At 42.5% G+C, this 22,081-nt stretch overlaps 2 protein-coding genes across 3 annotated transcripts in view; one reads left to right on the top strand and one right to left on the bottom strand.

Annotated features, from left to right (window-relative positions):
- Positions 1–22,081, bottom strand: part of SYN3 (synapsin III) — a 196,806-nt gene that overhangs the window by 93,681 nt on the left and 81,044 nt on the right. The window lies entirely within an intron of this gene.
- TIMP3 (TIMP metallopeptidase inhibitor 3) overlaps positions 1–22,081 on the top strand; it is a 40,031-nt gene that overhangs the window by 5,240 nt on the left and 12,710 nt on the right. The window lies entirely within an intron of this gene.

Genomic DNA, 22,081 nt, shown 5'->3' with positions numbered 1-22,081 from the left:
TTGTTCTCAGCTTTGTCAATCTTTTTCCAAGACATTAAATACAGTTAGTCCTGGCCTTTCAGAGTCTTGGATATGGCAGCTGGATTGGCATCTGACAAAATGGATCTCTGTAGTCATGCATAATCCCACTGACAGTCGGGGTGGGTGGGACCAAGGATCTTTAGGAACATTCTGTAAGTCACCTTGGCCTTAATTGGGTGTTAAAGCTATTAAATTGAAAACTTAATTTTTTAATGTAACAATGTTGTCTGAGGTCATATTTCTTTTTTCTCACAGCTCCAATACCATGTGGTGCTCTTATGTAGCCCAACCAAGCATGTGTCACTGAAGAAAGGAGCCTGTTTGGTCTGGGCAGGAGGTCTTGTCATTAAATGAAACTTCCACCGGATGCTCTCTGGAAATTCATAATAACTAGTAAACGTGATGGGACAGCTTGGTTTGAATTAGCAGGCAAGGCCAGGCACGCTGTGCTTGCCAGCTCTGAACCAGACTAAGCTGAAGGACTAATTTCAGTCCTAATAATGTCTGGAGTGCACGTGATTGAGTTTCCTTTTAATGGTAAGATTTTTTTTTTCCAGTTCAAGATGAAGAGGCTTTTGCTCTGATGTGCTCCTTATTGCTCTAGACTTGCAGGGTATGATTCCAGCTTTCACATGACATTATAATTTGGAAGCAACTTAAATGACACTGGTGAAATGATAGTAGTGTAAAAGATGAGAGGGGAAAATTGGGCCTTCAAGCACCAATTAGTTAAGCAAATGTGGAATTCATTAAACTTGAAGGCTTACTGTAGCTCATCTAAATCTCTGAAGAACCTCCACATGTGACACTTGAGATTTTATTGGTATAACTTTAATGGACTGTTACTGTACCTTACATAGACTTTTCTGAGACAAGGTCGATCGGGGCAGATGACTATATTTGGAACTGTTGCAAGACTGTCTTAACTTTTCCTCAGCTTTGTGGCACTGAACACTTGTTGCAAATAGCAGAGCTGAAGGTCAGCCTCTCTGGTAACCCTCTGTGTTTAAGCACTTGAAGCGCAAAGGAGGGAGGTGCGGTGCTGGGTCTTCATTAAAACCCAGAGCTCTTCCTCTAATGCAGATACATGAAAGAGCATGCCAAATTATCAGTGCTCTGCCCACTGGTGACTCTGCTACAGGTGTTATTTGCCCATAGTGGACAAGGTCCTTCTTTAAAACCAGGGTTAAACTGGATTTGCTTTGGAATAACTTGAGAAAAGAATGTTAACCAGTGAATTTCAAATGTCTGCTGTTTGAAAGTATTAGGCTGGTGCTGGGCCTGAGGCGAGTGACAACAAGGTGATTTACATGGATTTGTACCCTCTTATGCTAGATCTAAAATCTGGCCCAGTTATCAATATGGAAAGGAAATACTGGACCAGCCTCGTAACTTGTGTAAAGCAGGTGCAGTGCCACTGGTCTCAGCCATATTTTACCATCTTGTGTCAGAGTTGGGTTTGACTTGGAGGTTTCAGGTTTCCAAGAGGAATGTTACAAACACTAGAGAGCTTAAAACTATTGTTAAAAAAAGTTAACCTCCTTCTGTAATGTGAAGTAGCTCCCTTGAGTTAACAGAGTGAAGATTTAGTGCATTAACTGACAACGTCTAATAACATAAAAATGTAAGTAGTTTTACACAACCCTGATTATTTATTCAATGTTTCTGCCAGCGAAAAAAGATTCTGCAAGTCTTTAGGAAACAAAATAGAAGTCTCTTGAGTTGTGTGCTGGTAAAATAAATGTCAACTATGAATAGTCCAAATTCCTGCTAGTGTTTATATAAGACCTTTCCAAAGGGCAATTTCAGCCCTTAGAAACAGTATACAGACAAGAAAACTCAAGTTAAATAGCAGAGATGCATATGCAAAAAATAACATCAAACCTCATCAAATACCAGCAACAGCTTGCCTGAGATGCAGAATCTAATTTTTATCTTAGGAAGAAAGGAGGTGATTTGGGGGTATCCCTCCTGGGACTGAAACGTGCCACGAACCATCAGAGAGCAGTCCTTGGGGAAGATGACCAGCCTGGCTGAACAGAGAGCTTTGGTTGGAACTCGGGGGAGGGGGGGAAGAGAGTTTATGACCTTTGGAAGAAGGGGCAGACCACTTAAGAGGACTACAAGGATGTTGTGGGGTTATGCAGGGAGAAAATTAGAAGAGCCAAAGCCCAACTAGGACTTAATCTGGCTATTGACATAAAAGACAATAAAAAAGTTTCTATAAATACATTAGCAACAAAAAGAGGACTAGGGACAATCTCCATTCCTTATTGGATGTGGTGGGAAACATAGTGACACAGGATGAGGAAAAGGCTGAGGTGCTTAATGCCCTATTTGCTTCAGTCTTTAACAGTAAGACCAGTTGTTCTCCAGGTACCAGCCCCATGAGCTGGAAGACAGGGGTGGGGAGCAGAATGAAGTGCCCGTAATCCAAGAGGAAGTGGTTAGTGACCTGCTAGACCACTTAGACACACAAAATGGGATCCACCCCAGGGTACTGAGGGAGCTGGTGGAAGTGCTCACCAACCCACTTTCAATCCGTTATCAGCAGTCCAGGCTAACTGGGGAGGTCCTTGTTGACTGGAGGTTAGCAAATGTGATGCCCATCTACAGGAAGGGCTGGAAGGAGGATCTGGGCCATTAGAGGCCTGTCAGCCTGACCTTGGTACTGGGGAAGGTTAGGGAGCAAATCATCCTGACTGCCATCATGTCATGTACAGGACAACCAGGCAATCAGCATGGGTTTATGAAAGGTGGGTCCTGTTTGACTGACGTGATTGCCTTCTGTGACAAGGTCACCCACTTAAGGAATGAAGGAAAGGCTGTGGATGTTGCCTACCTAGACTTTAGTAAAGCCTTCGACACCATTTCCCACAGCATTCATCTGGAGAAACTGGCTGCTCATGGCTTGGATGGGTGTACTCTTTCTTTGCTGGGTAAAAAACTGGCTGGATGGCCAGACCCAGAGGTATGGCGAATAGAGTTAAATCCAGTTGGTATTTAGGAGCTGTAGGAGTGGCAAAGGCCCTTCAAAGTCTAGTCTCAGAGTATGAGGAGAGAAGAATTACTGGAGAAGGGAGAGATGTTGTATGGAAGCATGGTTGAAGAACTAAGCAGAGGCTGGTCAAGCTAAGAAGAATCATTAGCTGCGACAAATGACAGCCCACCCCATCCGAAACTCTGTGGGACATGCCCAAGACAAATCTAATCCATCCAGGAGAGTGAATGGGTACTGTGGCTTCAGGGAATGCATAAGTAAGAGAACCCATATAAAACAATCTGATGCTCTGCTGATTGGTCTCTAACAGCCTGTAGCATGTTTGTTTCTGACTGGCAGTCAAGGGTTAGGCTTTGAAAAAGCCTGGCTGGGTGGAACAGCCACGGACAGAGTGCATGCACTTTACTCTGTCTGGACTCCAGCCAAGCTGTTGCCTTCCTCCATTCAGATGAATGCAAAATTCCTTCAAACAGCCCTTCAAGAAGTGCAAGTTGCATGGGTGTGCATGTGCAGGGCTTGGGCTCCTTTTATTTTTGCCTAGTGAGTTATAAGCAAAATACAGCTTAGCTGGAAAACTATGCAGATTGTGCAGCAGGAGAAGCAAATGAATGTAAGCCAGATGTAACATACTTCAAAAGGTACTTTTGATATACGTGAAGGAGTAATCTGACCCACTGCAGTCAGGAGATAAATGGAGGGTGTGCAAACAGCTGACCCATCATGGTTCAACACCTATTTGTTATTGATTCTCGACAAAAATGCACACTCTAATCAAAAATCCACAGTCTTCCTTAGTTACCCATCTGAGGTTAAAGTGCCAGAGCATTGTAAATCTGCCAGGTTTTAAGAGCTTAGAACTGGTTTATTGGGGAGATAAAGAAGGGTATGTAAAAGGGCCCAAGGGTGAAAGAGACCTCATAGATTCTTCCCTTCTTAATTCCTTGACTTTGACATGAAAAGGCCCAGGTTTCTGCCAGCCCCAGTGATCACTGGTACTTCAGCAAAGCTTGCACCAATAACTTGCGCCAAGTTTGCACAGATAGTAATGGCTACACCAGGTGCAACAGCATGAAGGTAATACAGTATTACTTCTTGCTCCCTGGTGGTTCATAAAAAAAAATTAAAAAATCCCACAACAGCACATAGGAAGGAGGAGTACTTCTATTCCACAGGGCCATGTTCAAAATGACCCAAGGTCCTGCTGGCCTAGACTGAAGGACATGAATTTTAACTCCCTCATGCTGTATTGTAATTACAGTATGGGGACTTCAACATCTGTTTCCTTTTCTCTGTGTTTCCCCCTGTACCGGGTGTTACCGCAGTGCAGCCTGCAGGGAGGCCTGCTCGCATTATGTTAGTCTGTTCATTTTCTATAGAAAAGCACTGGAGCATTTGTTCAGACAAGTTCAATCTCTCATGCTCAGTGAATACATGAACAAGCAAGGATCTTGCTCCTCTGACGTTTAATCAGCCCTCTCAAATTTCTTGGATCAGCTGTAAATAGGAAGCTCTCCCCCTAGTGAGCAAGTTTTGGTGTTGGTGTCCAAACAGTTAAAATACAAGGGGAGAATGCGATTGCTTGTACCAAGACAGGAAAACCACAGAATGGAAAACTTCCACTTGACTTTGAAAGGCAGGAAATGGCTGGTGTTGAAATGGTAGCAGGTAGAGGAGGGAGGGAGCCAGAGGATATCTGTAGAAAACCAGCTATTCCCCAGACACTTTTCCTTCAGCTTCATGTTCTTTTGGGGGAAGGAGTTCCAGGCTGGCTGTACTGTTCCAAGCCCTTTATACACTTTCCAAACACCCGCCCTAGTTTCCTATTTCCTGCCTCTTCTGACACTGCTATAAATATCCTGCTGCCTTTCATAGGTCCAGAGAAATGCATATTGCAGGTTAAAGGGGACTAAGGTGACAGTGTGAAACAGCCTTTACACCTGCCTTTGTGAGGTGCGTGATGGCTGGGTCCTCTGCTTTAACTTGTGAAGTGTGATGTTGCTGGGTCCCCTGCTCTAAATTTCCCTGAATAAATGGAGGGAGTCCTTTAAGAGTGAAACAGTCTCCCTGTTTATCATACTCATCTCTGGACTAGGATACATGGGCCTGTTTCTGAATTTTCTTCAGTAAATAATATACTATATATGGCACAGAGCTGAAAGCTGAAAAATTTCTGGTATTTGGGAGAAGGGAGGGTGGGGCAACAATGTTTAAGAAGGAACAGGAGACACTAGTTGAGGGACCATACTACATGGAAAAGTATAGCACTTGCACTAATGAATTCCTTAAACGTACTGGTGAAGAGGGTCAGTCCAAGAGGAAGTAAAACAGCAAAGTGACCTCTGGGGCACTGAAGTAGCCATCATGTACAGTGCTTCAATAACCACAAAATACAGGGCCCTCCCTTAGTGTCCTGCAGGGCAAAAATCACAAACCAGAGAAGCGTGGGAACACAAGAGCAGCAGTTCCTGTGCAGGAGCCTCAGTATTGCAAAGGATTGCGCTGGGGCTAAAGGCAGGATGAGTTCTTAAGCCCTTTGTTTTACTTCTCTAAATATGAAGAGCAGCACCTGTCCCTCTTTTCTTTTTTTTTTTCTTTTTTCTTCAACCCACCCCCCACCCCACCCCCCCCCCGCCCGGGGGTGGGGGATTAAGGATTTAGTTGGTTATTTCCTTAGAGGATCAAGATAGAAAGGAGACTTCAATACATTGATTTCCATCTTTCCTATAGACAGTATATTTTCAATAGAATTAAGCAGCTTGTCCTGCTTTTTCCCCACTGTGTAACAGTTTGCAGCTTTACAGAGAAGCACAGAAATAGAGGATTCCACAATATCAGACAGAACTCCTAGGTTGTGCTTTAAGAGACCCCAAATTATCACAGGAAGGTTTTGAATGAATATTATCCATTCAGAGGGAAGCTTGACTAGACCTGGTGGCAAACAGCCAATGACCCTTATCAGTATGTTGCCTTTAACACCTTGACTTTGGAAGAGTCATCCTGCAGCAGAACCTGTGATAGTGAGTCATATGCATCATCCTAGGCTGGAGTTCTGACGCTGATAAAATATACCTCCCAGAAGCCTGAAGTGGGATAGTCTGACTTTCCCATAGCCCCCTTCTGTGGCTGTCATCCTAATTCCTTGTAGTTATAGATTGATTCAAACCCTGCAGTTTTAAGTTCTTTCCAAAGCTCTTTAAAGGCATTTGTTATTTTAACTCTGGAGAGTCTATTTTTGTTATCAGTATGAATGGCTAATCTGCCTCCCACATGCATTCTAAATTGCAGCTATCTCTTGAGTTTCCCAGTATATTCTGGTTTGCTCTTTTTCTGTTTGACTGGGAGGCCAACAGGATGGGAATCATGTATCTACTCATACTTCGTTCAGAGGATTCTCCTGATGCCAAATAATTATGGGACTATAAAGCTAAGACTAATAAATCCTTGTGTTACAGAACCCTACATCCCTCTGTGTTGTGTGATTTAGCAGGAGCCTGCTGAAGTAGCACTGCCAGCTTGATCCCAAGGGGAGTTGTCCTTTCCAACAGACGGACTCTTTTGAAAAAACAGCAAGCAAAGTGGGAAGCAGGTCCTTGCTGGCCTGGAAGAAATAGTGTGGACTGAAAAAAGCCGACAGCACCTGTGTATTAGGCTGGATGGGAAACAAAGCTTTCACTAGTACCGGAAAGTTTTCAAGCCAATAGGTTCCTTCCTGTCAATGCAATATCTCATGTTTGCTTCTGAATGCCCTTCTCTCATACTGATTTCCTCCACTGTACTAATGGCTGTTGGAAGGGATAGGGTAAAGGAAAGCACTGGGTCTTTCTTTCCCTCCTGTCTCAGAAACTGTTTTCCTGTTTGTCTTTTATGCAGTATGGCAGCTTGGGCCATTGACGTAAACTTTGTCCTTTGTGCTGTTCAAAGCTCCCCTCTTCTGAATTTGACATTGCCTACACATATCCTGACCAGGCAGCCTTTTTGGCAGAAGGACAGGAGAGCAAACAGAACAGGGTCCCAGGGCACACCTGGGGGTTCACATTTTTGTGCAGGTTCTGTATTTGCTCATCAAGCCATCATGAGGTCAGCGCACAGCAGGGTTCCTTCCAGCATACGTTCCTCAATATGTATGTGGACCAACAAGGAAAGATTGACTGAAGTTGTTACTGAAAGATTATTGTGGTGGTTCTTTGAGGCAGCACCACCAGGTTACACCATAGAAAAATATGGGAAAGGCAGGTTTTGTTCCAAGAAGTACCCAGTGTCCTGGATGGGAGGGAAAGTATTCAAAGGAATTTTCCAAGAGGAGCTGCTTAGCCCACTTGGACTTCCTTCTCTGATGAAATCCATCAGAACTCACAGCAGCCATCTTAACTTGGGCAATTAGAACCAAAATGCTGATGCATGTTGTTTCCCCTCTGAATTTTGGACTATATCTTTGTATTCTATTTTTTTCCTCATGAGAGCATCACTGCTAGAGTTGCTGCAACAGCTGTATTGTCATAAACATATCGAAATTCAGTAATGTGGATAGAGCTATAATGGTTAAAATAAAGTAAAAAAAAAACCCCAATCCAACCCTTGTTCCTGTATTCCCAGAGTAATCTCCCTTGGCAAAGACCACGCACCAAATGAAACTATACACTCATGAGCTAGCTACATGTTTGCCTGCCAATTTAATAGCAAAAACAAGTAGGATCTGTGTTCCTTTCACTCAGAAAAGGAATACTATGTTTTGGTGAGATTTCACTATAATGATAGTGGTTTCAGCCCTATTTTGGTTTTAGAATGTATTGGCAGCAAAGCTACAGCTGACAGCACCGGGCAATGCCAGTCTGCTTTCCAAAGAAGCAGTAATGCTTCAGCTATTCAAGGTTGTATTTCTTCCCTGCCCTGTTTGGAAGGTGGCAGGGGAATCCTTAGTTGTCTTGGTGCATTTTCATTAAAGCCCCTTACCAGAAAAACGTTACTGCAAACTGTGGCAATGAGAATGTAATCTGTGGCTGGTTTGCATAGTTGGATAATTTGCTGGTTTTGTTTTTAAGCCAACTTGTCAGGCTCTGAGGTTAGCACTGGTCCAAACCTTATTAATAGCAGTCCTTGTCATTTTAGAGGTTTTATCTTTTCGTTATTATTCATACTTGGTCATTTCTGGATTTGCTAATACGCACTTGCGCTTCCTCAGCTTCCTTGCTTGTGGAAGGAACAGTGTGCACCAATAGCCTGGTTTTGTTAGCTGGGGTTCTGCTTATCCTGCAGAATATTAGAAGCAGAGATGAAACTATACATTGGTAAGCCACACCTCTGCTTTTTCTCAGAGAAAAAAAGCCATGTAACTATTCTTAGTTGGTATATTAAGTGTGAAATTAAGCAGTTCCAAGGGGATGAACAACTGCTATTCAGAGGGAGTGCCTTTGTGCTTCTGTCTTCTTCTCAGAGCTACAACAGTTCAGTGTTCTTGAGTCAAAGTGTTTCCCTTGGGGTAGTGGAAAATCAGAGCTGAGCAAGGCTGTTAAAAATCCAGGCTTAGACGTGTGCCTCGTGTGCGTGTGTGTACATCTTGCAGTTCAGTGATGACCCTGACGACTTTTTGAACTTATAATGACAATGCAGCTGTCTGTTCATGGTGCTAATTAACCCAAAAGCTGATTCCTCCCTCCCCCTCGTTATCCATTCTGTGAATGAGATGTGAAAACAAGACGATGACTTTTCCCGTGCCCTTAGGGCTGTCTGAGCCTGGCAGTAGTGACCCTGCTTGAGTAGAACTGAAAGAGCTGCTGCGCAATGGCCCATACTCCTTTTTAATGGGTTATTAAAATTCCACCTTCTCCCCCTCCCTCCAGTCCTGTTACAGTTTGGAGTGAAGGCACTTAGGGGAAAACAGCTGCAGGAATAACTTTCCCTCTTTTCTTTTGGAAAGGCAGAGACAGCTGTTCAGTTCATTAAGTGTAGGGATTCCACCACTACTTAATTAGGGCCTGATCCCGCTCCAGTTAAAATCAGTGGAAAGATTCCCGCTGGGTTCAACAGACAGTTGAAGGAAGCAGCCCACAATCAAACAATGCTGCTTCAAAATATTGGAAACTGCTAGAAAGGAAAAAGAGACTAGGAAGGCATTTGTCACAGAGTTGACTTGCTGACTTGCCCGCAGTCTCAAAGTACAAGCACTCAGCAGGTCAGTGTTTTCCTTGAGGAACAGGTTAAATTAGTATGTTTGTGGTATCCTAAGTCACTTTTTAAAGATAGCTCTAGTATGTCTATGTTCATTTACAGTCTGCAGCGTTGACAGACTTCTATTGGCACAGTGAATTAAAGGACTGATTTGTGATGTTGAGTGCTTATTTTAGTTTAGATACTCTTTGAGATCATAGGGGATAATGGCTTACTTTTTGAAATTATGCCAGTTCTCAGCACCTGCAGTTCTCATTGGTATGAGTTTACTTGCTGCTTCTGAAAAATGAGGGAGAAAATGGAATTTGCTCTTGCTTCTGTCGTTAGAGCTTGTTGTTGTCACCTCTGATTTATACAGTGAAAGAGGAGTCTAGAAACTTGCTGGAGAGGGTCAGAATTTCTGTTCCATAGAGAATTTTGAAAAATTGGAAATTTATTCAATCTGAAATGTAAGGGAAAATGAAAATATCAGGGTCTTCAGCATGGAATTTTCTGGAAAAGTGATTCTGATGCATCTGAATCTATTGTTTTGAAGGGTTAATGCAAAATGTCCATTTTGAACAAAGGTGTCATTTCACATCAAGGTTTAGACTTCAAGTGCAGTTGAAGAGAAATGCTGATTCAGGATGAAAATAGGTCTCAGTTTTTCTGAGAAGAAAAAATAAAAAACAATTTCACTGAAGTTGATGCTTTCCTAAGAAATTTGTGACTTAAATAAAACTATGTTTTCTGACAGGAAAAAGCATTTCCAGAAACATTTATATCAGTCCTATTCCTGATGGTTTAACAGTAACAGCCTCCCCTTCTGGAAGTGCTGATTTTGATCAGGTTACATGCTACCTCTCAAGGTGGGAGAGATTCTAGTTCATTAGTCCTCTGGGGTTTATAGTTAGATTTTTCTGAATGCTGAGTGTTCCTTTTAAAACACAAATCTACATACCCTTCACTTGCTCCAGTCTGTGGCAATGGGCAGTTCTCTTTGGGTTTGCTGCATTAACGAACAAACAGGTTTGTGGTTGTGCTGCTGCCGCTGGACTGAGACGAGGTATTTCCCCCTGTGTTTCTGTTAGTTCCCTCCCTGTCAATGTTTAAACATGCTTACACCTGCGTTCCAGGTGCGAGCTTAACTGGAGCCCTGAAAAGCTGGCCCTTGGGAGGGTGGTTCATTACTTTGCCAAAGTAGTCCTGTTACAGCAGTGTTTCAGGAGACCTAGACGGCAGGAAGCAGTCAGGCTCGGTGTATACCCTGGAAATGATTACCCTTATCTGTAAATATTCAGCAGTGCAGTGTCCAGAAAACTTCTGCCTTCCAAAACAGTTAATGGGCCTTAGAACATTCAGAAATACCAACTGCTGTGCCAGGGCAGCTGTGAAAGGACTATCCAACCATGTCTTGTGACCTTTTGGGTTTGTGGTTTGTTTGGTTTTTTTTCTAAAAAGTTACAAGGACACCTAAGAAGTGATACCAGAATGCAGGCTTACCTCCCCCAAATTGGAACTTTATGGAAGTTTTTGGTAAGAATACTTTATGCAGCGCTCAAACTCCAGTAGCACAGATGAGCTAACTGACTCGTAGGTTCACTTTAAGTAAATCTTCATCAGATCCCTATGGTCAGACTTGAGAATTTCCATATAAAAAGACTACTTAGCAATACTGACTAGGAATACAACAGTATGGGTTAGTGTTGGATTTCTATGAATACCTGTTGTGCAAAAAAAAAAAAAAAAAAGAGTCAACAGTTTGTGGCAGAGAGGCACTGTTAACCATTCAGTGTGTTCTTTGTGCTTGCAGAAGTCTAGCTAAGAGTTATAGCTCATTAATATTTCATTGGGAGCACCAGTATGCCTAAGAGTGTCCAAGTAATGACACACAACTTCTGGAAATGTATTTTGACTGTGGCCTATTGGGCTGTTCATGAACATTAAATTGTGATGAAAAGTTTGTATGAAGGAAGTGTGGGTAATAAAAGAATGAGATGGTTATACTGTTTCTCTCTCTACTGCAGTTTCTGTGGAACAACTCTGGGCAGTCTGTCAGTAAGACAGGCAGGGAGTTTCTGGGAAAACTGTTTGAAGAACAGTGGTAACTGGTCAGCGTCTGCCTTCCCTTTCTGCTGTCAGTGCAGTGTGTCATGTGTCATTGCACAGGAAAAAGGCTGTGTCTTCAGAGCCAGAGGATGTACAGTGTGCAGTATTTATGTTACTCATGAAAAGAGTTGTTGCTTATAGGTGTTCTTAGGCTTCCAGGTCTTCTCATTATCTCTTTCATGAGATGTCTCATATCATTCCCTTTTTTTTTTTTTTTTTAACCTTACTCCCACAACAAACCAAGACTGAGTTCTTCTGGCCTTCGATATCCCTTTGAAGGTCCAAAACAAAGGATGATATTTTGGAACACAGTTATAACAGGACACTACATGGGATCTTAGAAAGTTCTGGATAGGTGGGCAAATTGGCCAGTGTGAGGTTTGCCCTGATGTTGTCCTGACCTTGATCTGTAGCCTGACTGGGAACTGTGGCACGTAAGGGTGATTCAAGGCTCAGGGAGGTTTTCCACTTGCACTAATGAACACTGAATCAGGATCTGAGTGCTACACCTAAGTCTTTACATGGTGCTCAGACTCCAGCATAAAATTCTTGATGTAGCTAAGCTCACCTACATAGTATTAATGACTGTGGTTATATAATAGACAATAAAATGGGCAACTGGTAAATTCCTTAAGCATTACGATAAATGAGAACTGTCATGGACACGTCCAGTGTACGTGGGCAGTCTGCAGAGGCCATCAGCTTCTAAACAGTTTATAATGCTCAAGAATGGTGCGCAAAGGTACTGGCTTCTCACAGGAGAAATTGCTTGAACGCAGGTTTAATTCCAGGGTCAGGCAGGCCTAATACTAGGTCCTGTCAGGTCCAGTGCAAATAGGATCAGCAGAGCAGCACATATAGGCCTGACCTGGTTAAATATGTATACCTCTTTGGCGTGGACAGCTGCTTAGCCTATCAGTTTAATGCAGGTTTTCTAATGCGGGAAGGAATTTGCAGGCCCACCCAGTACCCTTGAAATCTATACATGTTCCCAAAGGTTCTTCCTCTCTAGCTCCTACGTGCAAAATTGAGTGTAAACCATGTGATCAGTGGAGTGCAGCCTCCTTGCAGAATGCTGGCACCCGTCCCAGCTGGGCGAGGTGCTGAAGCAAGGAGAGTCCTCTGAAGTCGCTGAAGCAGGGAGTGTCCAGCCTGTGGCTTTTGATACTCCCTGTTTTGAAAGGTTTACATGGGCTGTCAGAGCTGCCTTATTTCTAACATGCAGAAGAGAGCTGCTTTCAGCTGTTCTCTTTAGCAGGACTCCCCTTCTTCCTCCACTGCCGCCTCCTGTGGATTCATGGATTCATGGATTGCATGATGGGTTAAGGAAGACTAATAAATAGGCAGATTTGGCTCAAGAATTTTCTGTTGCCTCCTTGAAAAATACAGTGATTAATTTATTAACTCTGGATATCCCACAGAGGATATCGAGCACTAAGGAGCAAAGACATGCCAGTTCTATGTATCTGGCTTTGCAGATGTCTTGCTATTACATGAAATGCAAAGTAGCATTACCAGGTTCAAGCCCTGGACATTCACTCTATATATGGTTGAGTGCTGTATCAGAGCATCTTTCCTGCCTTCCCCTTGTGATGTATGCGAGCAGTCGCTTGGCTGCTTGGTGAAGATAATGGTTTTGTTCCGAGAACCAGATATCAAACTGCAACACAACAGCTTGCAGAAGGAATGACCATATCCCAATAAAGAAGCTTATCTACAGGTTTGCAAGCTAAGGACTTTTATTTTTCAGCAGAAGTGAAACTTCCTGGGAAATTTGCAGTCAAGAAGAAAAAACGGAATGGAAGGGTGCATCTACACTGCCTCTTCAGCCTCAAATCTCCTTGCTGTGTACCCATTTTGATGTACATGTGAAAGCAATGTCATCTGAATACTTGTAGGAACAGACATAGCGTTAGAGGACTGTATATTACCCTTGCTTAGGATCAACAGTACTTGATTCTTTAAGCAGTGCTCATTACCTCAAGGGAGTAAAAGTCTGCCCCATGTGAACCAGAATGGGATTTCAGTCATTGTAGCAGGTTCTTTCAAGTACCACTCAATCCATTTTAGTCACTGTAGCACTCATTCTTGTAGTTTATGATCGTGATCTGTGGAAATGGAAGATCAGCCTCACTTGCAAGTGTATCACTTGGCAAAAGACACGTTTTCTCCTTGCAGAGGCTGCTCCCCTAACCATACTTCTTCAGGCAATTCATCTCTCATCATATGCTCCAATTTGCTTTCCATGTTACTGCTCACTTGATGGGTTGGGAAACGATCAATGCCAGATGCACATTCCTTTCAGGCAGTAAATGCTCCTGCAGCAGTAAGCCGTGTGCACCAGATCCTTGTTTCATTAAAATCACATATGGTTTCCATTTGCCCCTAATTGGTGTCACTTCAGCTCTGCCATATTCTCTGAGTGGAATGCTTAGCCTTGTGGCTCCTTCGAACAATTCCAAAAAGCTATGAGAAACCAGAGTCTTGTCTGTCTCAGCCTGTCTTCCCCTCGTCGTGTATGTACTGTGTCTAGATGTACTTGATCTGGAAGTGAGGACTGAGTTAAATCTTATTGCACAAATCCTATGTAGACCAAAAGAAAATGGAAAAGGTGTTTTGAGCTGAGTGCTTTGAGTCATGTGCTTGTTATTTTTATCCACTGTTGTAAGCTGGCTTTCGAAGTGCTTTTGTGTGTTGGTTTTGACAACCATCTTTCCAACACGGCTAACCTTGGCTGAAAGCAGTTCTTTCTTTGGCAGTTGTCAGTGGCACAAAATGAGGCAAAATGCACTCTGCTAAAAACACCCCTTGGAGAGAGGTGCAAGGTGCCTCTCTACTGTGCTCTGTTCATGAGGCACTCCCTTCCCCTCCCTCCACTTGCATCACTTTTCCTTCCTTTACTCTGATAATTGCCTACTGCCTTTTGCCTCTAGCCTGATTTCAGCTTTCAGTAACTAGTTAAAAAATATTTAGGTGGAAAGTTAAATAAACAGCCTGCCAAAAAGGAGACAGAGAAATGGCTAGTTGGCAGGAATGACACTGGTTTCTCTTTTTATTTTACCGAAGGTTTTCAAGGCTGTGGGCATGCTCATTATCTAGTCTGTAGTGTCTGTGTTTGCTTACATCTGTAGCAAACTTGGAATGTTTTGTTGACACAAGCTGAGAGGCTAACTTAGCAATGTGTGCAACTCTTGTGACTTACTTAGTTATACTCTGTGCCTGTTCTAGCTAATCTTTTGGGCCTGCCTGGCTTCCCCGAGTTTAGTAGATGTAACAGCTAGTAACAACAGATGTTGGGTGTTTTTGTTTGGTTTGGGTTTTCCTTCCTTCCTTTAGCTTCCCTGTGTTTATCACAAGGTATTTCCTGAAGCTAGTCTCCCTTGGCACAAAACATACTATCTACCCATGGATCTAAAAGATTCTACTTGTAAATGAATATAAATGCGTTTTAGATTCCTCCTTCCTGGCGTTCCTCCATCCTCCAAACAGACTATCTGTGTATGATGGGAGAGCAAGGGAGCTAACATCAGGAGTTAGATGCAGGGGCAGTGCTGGGCAGCTGAAGATCCTTCAACCAAATTGCATTTAGGAACCTGAATGAAATGTCTAGAAGAGAATTTGCAGTTTCTTATCGAATGGAGACCTCTCGTTTCTCTCCAATTCTAATGTATTTTAAAGGGAACTTGGGCTTCCATAGGGTGAGATGCACTATATGGGGAAGGAGAAAAATGCTTGCTACTGCTGCCATCAGAAAAATTCTATCCAGTTAATAAACTGTAGGTGTAGCACAAACAAAGTTCTGCTTGTTTTATGCAATGTGTGTCTTTTATTTGTGGTCTTGCTGGGAGGATTAACTTTCTCCCAACTTTGAAGTAAAGCCCTTCTAGAGCACTTTATACTTTTTGAAGTGATGGGAGTTCTGATGCAGTCATACTCTTGTATGAGAGAGTTGTATCACTGCTTATTTTGTGGTGTTAGAAATCAAGCAGTACAGCATGTTATGCAAATAGACTCCCAGTGGCAAGGAAATCTGCAAGGATGGGAAACCAGGTTAATATTTAGCAACTGAAATTGTGATCACTTGTTTTAGACAGAGTTTGGGCCTGGGCGAAGCCATTTAATTGCCTTCCACTTTTTTGGGTGGCCTTCAAACAGCCTTGCTATGCCACACACAGGGAAGGTTTTCTGAATCTGTAAAACAAAGGCCAAAAGTAAATGCCATAGTTCTGGTTAGAAGATGGAGAAGAAAGTTATCTGGGTGCCTTGCCTTCCTGGTTTTATTTAGGCTTTTTTTTTGTAAGTCATAGTGTTCCAGCAGGCTTGCTGAAGTAAGCCGAAGTCCTTTCCAATGTGATATTTCTGTAGCCACTGTTTGACTGGTAGAGATGACTCGTGTTGAGAAGATGGTGCTCTTTCTCACTCAGGGCTTCTCAGAGTGATTTGAAAAGGCAAGAGGTCAAGATTTGGACTGCCAGTAATGGAAGCTAGTTTGTTGGTGAGGGGTATGAGAGGAAGGCAGCCAGCAGTGAACCTCTTAATTCACTACCTTTTCTTGCTTTCTTGATGAGGTTGTCTGGTGGTGCTGTGTAGCAGCAGAGCTGGATTTGGCTTCTTCCAAGACAAAACAAAAAAGGTTTGCTTTGGTTTTGTGGCTTTGGCTGGAGGTCATGATGGAACGAGGCAAGATAAAGCTCCTCTCTTGTACTTTCTCCATCCTTCTCACACTTTGCAAAAATCCTTCAAATTCAATAGTCTAATTTGTAAAAGAATTCTGTTTTGGTTATGTAAGACGAGGTGACTTTCAGTACAGACAGATCATCAAACAGACTGGAGACTTATATCTGTTTTTTCCCCCTCTTCATGAATCCTCTGCTGTCATCAGCATTTGTCTCTGCATTATGCTTTGCTGTGGAAGTGGAGGAATGTGTGAGAGGCTGCTTTCTTGTCCCCCTTCCAAAGCAGGCCTCACCCACTTGCTTCTCATATAAGCCTGTGGCCACCAAGCAATTTAATGGAGCTTCCCAAGAGGCTGCATATAGCTGGCTAGACTTCTAGTCCAAAGGACGCAATCCATTTGTAGTTATGTTATTAGGGAGGCCAAGAGTGTTGGTAATAATTGCTAACAGATCAGCCAGGGGGTGGGAAAAAGAATGCAGCTCATGAGAAAAAGTGAGCAAGACAGACACAGCAATTCTGTCTTTTTATCAGCACCATCAGCACCAATGCTAGAAAATCTATCTGTAAAAGCATCTTGCCTTGACCAGGTTAGGAGACACCCCCAAAAACGCTAGAATAAATTAATACCTCAGTAGTGTGCTAGGTATGCTCAGGAGTCTTAAACATACCAGATGCCTTAGGCCTGTGTGATGTGAGCCCTCCAGCATGTACCAGCACAGTAAGGAGTTTTTGTGAGACAGGCTGAACAAGAGAGCTGCTAGTAAGGTTGGTAAAAAGTTCTCGGTAAGTTGCTCTTGGAAGTGAGCCCTTGTATAGTCTTTGGATGAATAAAATGGCAACCATCCTCCTTGGCATGTCCGGTGTCCAGTGTTAAGCCAGCATTTCCAAATGCACCGTTCTGTTGGGCGTTGTTTTTGCTGTCCAGTTCCTGGTGGAGTGAGTGGTTACAGGATAGAGGGAGCCTTTCTTCAGCTTCCTGGTCACGTTGCTGCTCCCTGTATATTTTATTTTACCACTATTTGGATGTCAAAGGATGGATTGGGAGAGTAACTTGTCCCCTGCCTCTCCATTAGTAAACAACATGAATCCTTCACGTCCTTCACTTACTGAAATGCAGCAAGCACACATTTCAGCCAAACTTCTCACTTAAAATTACTCATATTGCACACCAATAAAATAAATCCTTGAAACAATAATAAGTGTAGCATTTGTTACTCTTCTGAACCGTTCATGATAATTGGTCACAAGGGAAATGGGTTTGGAGCAAATCCTGGTCTCTAAAGGGTGTGTGCCTCCGCTTAAAATACTGTTTATGGATGACGGCCAGCTCACTTGCATGAAAGCATCTGGTTCTCATGGTGCAGTTGGGCATGCAACTGGGATTCGTGGTGTTAGGTCGTGCATGTACCCCTGCCCTCTCGTTAACGTGAGATTTGTGATAGTGTCACCATCTAGTGGCTGGCCCTGATAAAGGACACAGGCTTGATCGAACTAACAGCCGATGTCTTTGCTTTCAGCTGGGAAAAGGAGCTACTACACATGTGGCAGCTAGTGTGTCCTTGGATGAAATGAGTTGGTCTCTTCATCGTGTTGTTTCCTCAGCTTGGCAAATGCTTGTCTTAATCTCACATATCCACTTCCCTCGTGTCCATCATTGCCTATTTGTCTACTCCTTGCCTCATGAAAAGAATGCCCACTGCTATCTCAGCTGTAAAGCCAGTGTCCTCTTCTGCTTCATATCTTACCTTTAGGCCTGTTCTTCTGAATCCTTGAGGAAATGGCCACAGAGTAAGGGATAAAGTTAAAGAGTACTTGAGTTAGATGTGTGTGCATTTGGGCAAATAAAAGTGCATGTTGGACCTTTTTCTCTTATGCCCATTCACATTTGTTTGTCTTTTATACGACCTCATCCAGTGACATTTGGAAAAAGATGTGATTTCTGTGTGTATCTGTGTATTACATGCACATGCAGACAGTTTGTACCGTGGTAGAGAAGCCTGTGTAACACAAACCATTAGCTGCTTGCAGTATTTGTCCTGTGGCATATCTGAGCCATCTCTTTTTTCCTAAGCACTAAGCTAGTTTACATTAAAAAAAAAAGGCAAGGGAAAAGAGATAAATACATTAATCATTTGTGATACATTGTTAGATGTATTTTTGAATCCTCAAACACAGCAGGTTGGTTTTTCATAATGTTTTGTTTTAGAACATCAACTAAATATCCGTGGTTTTTTTTCTCTCTCTGTTCTTTCCCTCATTTTTTAATCATGTCAAACGTTGAGAAGCAGCATGTATGTTTTCTCCACGTTGAATCATGGTATGGCTGCCATGCTTATCTTATCAAGATTTATATCCTCATCTAATTTAACTTTTCATAAATAATTACAAATCACTCATGAGACCTTGCCAAGTGCTCCAGTCCCACAAAGTGACCCGACCTAAAACCCCAAAGTGCTGAGAAACATTCATCTCGGAGTATTTTCATAGGCAGTACTTCAAAGGAATTGTGGTTTAAAAATATGCAGCTATTTTGGTGACCACTTGTGTGGGATAAAGTTTCCCATCAGTAATAGCAGGACTGTAATATAGCTTCAGGGAGAAGGAAGGAGTTCAGGGGAGCAGTCACAGCACCTTTTGCCTCATTCTGCTCAAGCAGTAGGAGTCCCCAGAAGTAAACAGTTGACTTTGTTAGTTTAACATGGACTGAATTTGCAGCAGAAATACTGTAAATTTCTGATGCTTTGCAGAGGGTGAAAAATTCCTCTGGCAAGTATGCATGGCCCCTGCTCAGTTAGGAACAACGTCCTTTATCTTCTGACTAGGTGTGAAAAGTAGTCCAGCAGTATAACTGGTGAGCAGTGGTTTGAAGGAGCAACGACAGGAACTGGGGAACATGTAGCTGCAGATGTGCAGCTTGGAGCTGTGTTCTGGGCAGGTTTACAAGTGGCTCTCATGCATGGAGGCTTAGGGAGGTGAAGCTGGACATGCAAGAGCAAACTCTAAGCAGTCCTGTCCATCCAGCATTTCCCTTCAGTTACCCAGATGCATCTAATCCTCAGGGGGCAGGAATTAAGCCTCACAAAATACAGGGGGCAGACGTAAGTTGGAATATTCTCTGCTCCTTGGCTAACAGCTTGACTTTTTCTTTAATATGTGAAAAATGAGGGAGGATGGGTTCTTTGTTCATTCCTAGCTTTTTGTAAAGGAAAGACCTTGCCTAAAAAAGTTACCGTTTGGATGATAAAGGCAACTTCTCTGAGATATATAGGACTTCGACCCATTTCAAAAGCCTTGAAGTGACGGCCCATACTGAGGTCTTTCATGTTTTTTACTAGGTGATTTTGATAGGACAGTCGTTCTCTAACTGTACCGGGGAACGATAATATGAAACTACAGATTCTTCGACCTGCTTGCAAGGGTAGCATTAGTTGACATTGGGATGCTGTTACATGCTCGTGCAGATGCACATTTTGAATCATTGGTCCTGCAGTGAAGCTGTTGATTAGTCCATAAATCAAAGCTGACTTCCTGCTGAAGTGGCTGTATTACTCTAACTAGAAGTTTAAGGGCTGCCAAGCTAGCAGTGAAGTACATCAGGAAAATGGGTTTTTAGATATTTTGTCAGCAGTTGGGAATGTGCCTGTCATCTTTTACACTAACTGTTCGAGTTTGGAAACGTTAGCGTTTTGCAATATTGCTGTTTAGTGTATTTCTTATCATTGTGAATAAGATAGAAGATTTCATTGCTGATTTCAGATATGTTGACAAACACCAGCTTTTTATTTTCAGTGTATCAGATACGCAACAAATGAAGATAAGACTTTTGACGTGCTTTGCTACAGACTCCAGCATTAGTGAAGTGCCCTAGAATTCACAAAGCCATAAAGAAATTGAGTTTTTTCTCATTGACCCTGGGTTTTGTAGCTTCAATGATGGTGGTGGTGGTTGGGGGCAACAGATAGAACAACTTAGTTCTTTAAAGATATTTGCAGTCGTCAAGGCCATGCTTCAGTATAGCTACTAAATTTTGAGGGAGTAAATCGAAGTCTGAAAAACTTGTTAAATAGAAGAATAAAAAAAAATCGTGCTGGCTTTTACCACCATTGGACAATAGAAGGTTGAAAAAAAAATTAAGAATGAAATTTTGCACTCAGTGAATGAAGGTTTTGTTGGTCCTTTGAATCAAAGCCAGCAGGACTGTCTTACCTAGTTTCAAATTTATTGGACAAGTCTGGCTGAAGCACAGGGTATAAATCAGAGCAGAGTGAGTTTGTCTTCATTTCACACCATCCTCATGGAACAACTCTCAGGAAGTACTGTGTATAAGCAGTCCTGTGTCTTCCTTTAAATCTGTTCTTCAGATTATTCAGAAAGCTGGGACAAGCTTTTTGCCTCATTAATTTGGTCTAGGTAGTGAACAAAAACTTAGCCTCCTCTTTTTCCTGTTTCTTCCAGTGGGCTTCTACAGCTGTTTGAAAACTAAATGACCTAAGAAGCAACAGGGTGCTTGTTTAGTGTCCTATGTACCTAGCAAAATTGATCCCTGAACTTTGTTGCTGCTTTTAGATAGTGCTGTAATGCAAATAATAAATGGCTGGGTTTTCCTGCTCGCAAAGGAGTACCTCCATCTCTTTGTCTCCCTTCCGTGCCTTCCTGCTTTGTAATGAATTGTTGTCTGTGATGAATTAATATGGTACATTCAGCAAAACACAGATGAAATGCTGCAAAAGATTGCTGTGAAAGCAGTACCTCTGTCCTGTGCAGGGAGTTACGATCAGGATCTTTTATAGGCTCAGAGGAAATAGTCCATGTGGTCTGGTTTAGTTGCTGGATTTCAGTTGCGTGGAACCATTGGGCCATATATTCAGCAGAGGTGCGTTGCTTGCAATGGTGTACTGATATAAGCTTTATGCAAAAGTATCTGATATCTCCTCTTCCACAAAAAAGGGGTTTCTGGGGAATTTATATGTAACTACTGCATTGTCAGTCATGTTATGAGTGTGTTGCATTCTTTGGATTATTCTACTGGAATAATTTTCATAGCCCTTGTAATGAGAAGCTTGATGAATAAGATTTTAGGTAAGATTTACATGGTTATATTGTAGTTTTGATGTTTCTCTTGATTGATGGAATTTTGAGTTCCTTGTTGTTTGTATGAGTGGCATTTGGGGTACAGGGTTTTCTAACAGTGATCCTTATTTTTCCCAGGATTGGTCCTCTCCAATCTCATTTTCTGCAGCCCTTGTGAAAATTAAGCCACTTCTGGTGCTTGTTTAATGTGGTATGATTGTTCTCGCACTAAGCTTCGCTGCTCTACTGAGATGAGCAAGTGATTGCAGAACTTTTTCAGAGAGGATCAATGGAACAGTAGGGTGTGGGGTTTTTTGTTTGGTTGGTTTGTGGTGGGTGTGGGGTGGTTTTTTTTTTTTTCTTCCTTTGGAATGCTCCAGAAATAGGTGATCAGAACTCTTCATTAAGCACTGACTGTAAACTACATGCTAGATCCATCTGAGGGACCTCAAAAACCTTATCTGTGATGGCTTGGGCTCAGTTGGCATTGCTGTGGTGCATCTGTGGTACAAAAGAGGTATCCGTGTCAGGCTGGATGCTGCCTGCACACGCACACACGCTGCCCCTTAGTGTCTGTGAAGAAAAGTGTGTCCGTGAGGTCTGATGGGTCAGCTTTAGTTTGTCTTCCAGGTGGCTTCTGGCTAGCCTGGCAGCTTTCAGTGTGGGCTTGATGGTTGCTGAACAATCTATTTTTACACAGTAGCCATTTATTGGGATTTTTGTGGTATCTGAAAGGTGGAAGCTGTAGTAAAGTCTCCATATATGGGATATTCCAATGTGCTGTATTGTATTGCGGTTATGGGGAAAGAGGAGCTGCGTTGGGCACCCAAAGAATAATTTAAAAATAGTATCTTGTTGAACATCATTCTGTATGTTGAGAGTTAAGACGTTAAAGATGAACTTCATCCCAGTGGCTTGGTGCAAAGATTTTAACCTGTCTTGGTTCCAGCTTAGTCTGCTTTGCAGATCTCAGTGAGATTTCAGTGTAAATAATGCTTGCTCTTATTCTTCACACAGAACTGGATTTCCTCTGAAAAATTACTTGCTTTGGCATCCTGT

Source organism: Phalacrocorax carbo, chromosome 1, assembly GCF_963921805.1.
Source record: "Phalacrocorax carbo chromosome 1, bPhaCar2.1, whole genome shotgun sequence".
Taxonomy (NCBI): domain Eukaryota; kingdom Metazoa; phylum Chordata; class Aves; order Suliformes; family Phalacrocoracidae; genus Phalacrocorax; species Phalacrocorax carbo.
This window is presented reverse-complemented; position numbering and strand designations above follow the sequence as displayed.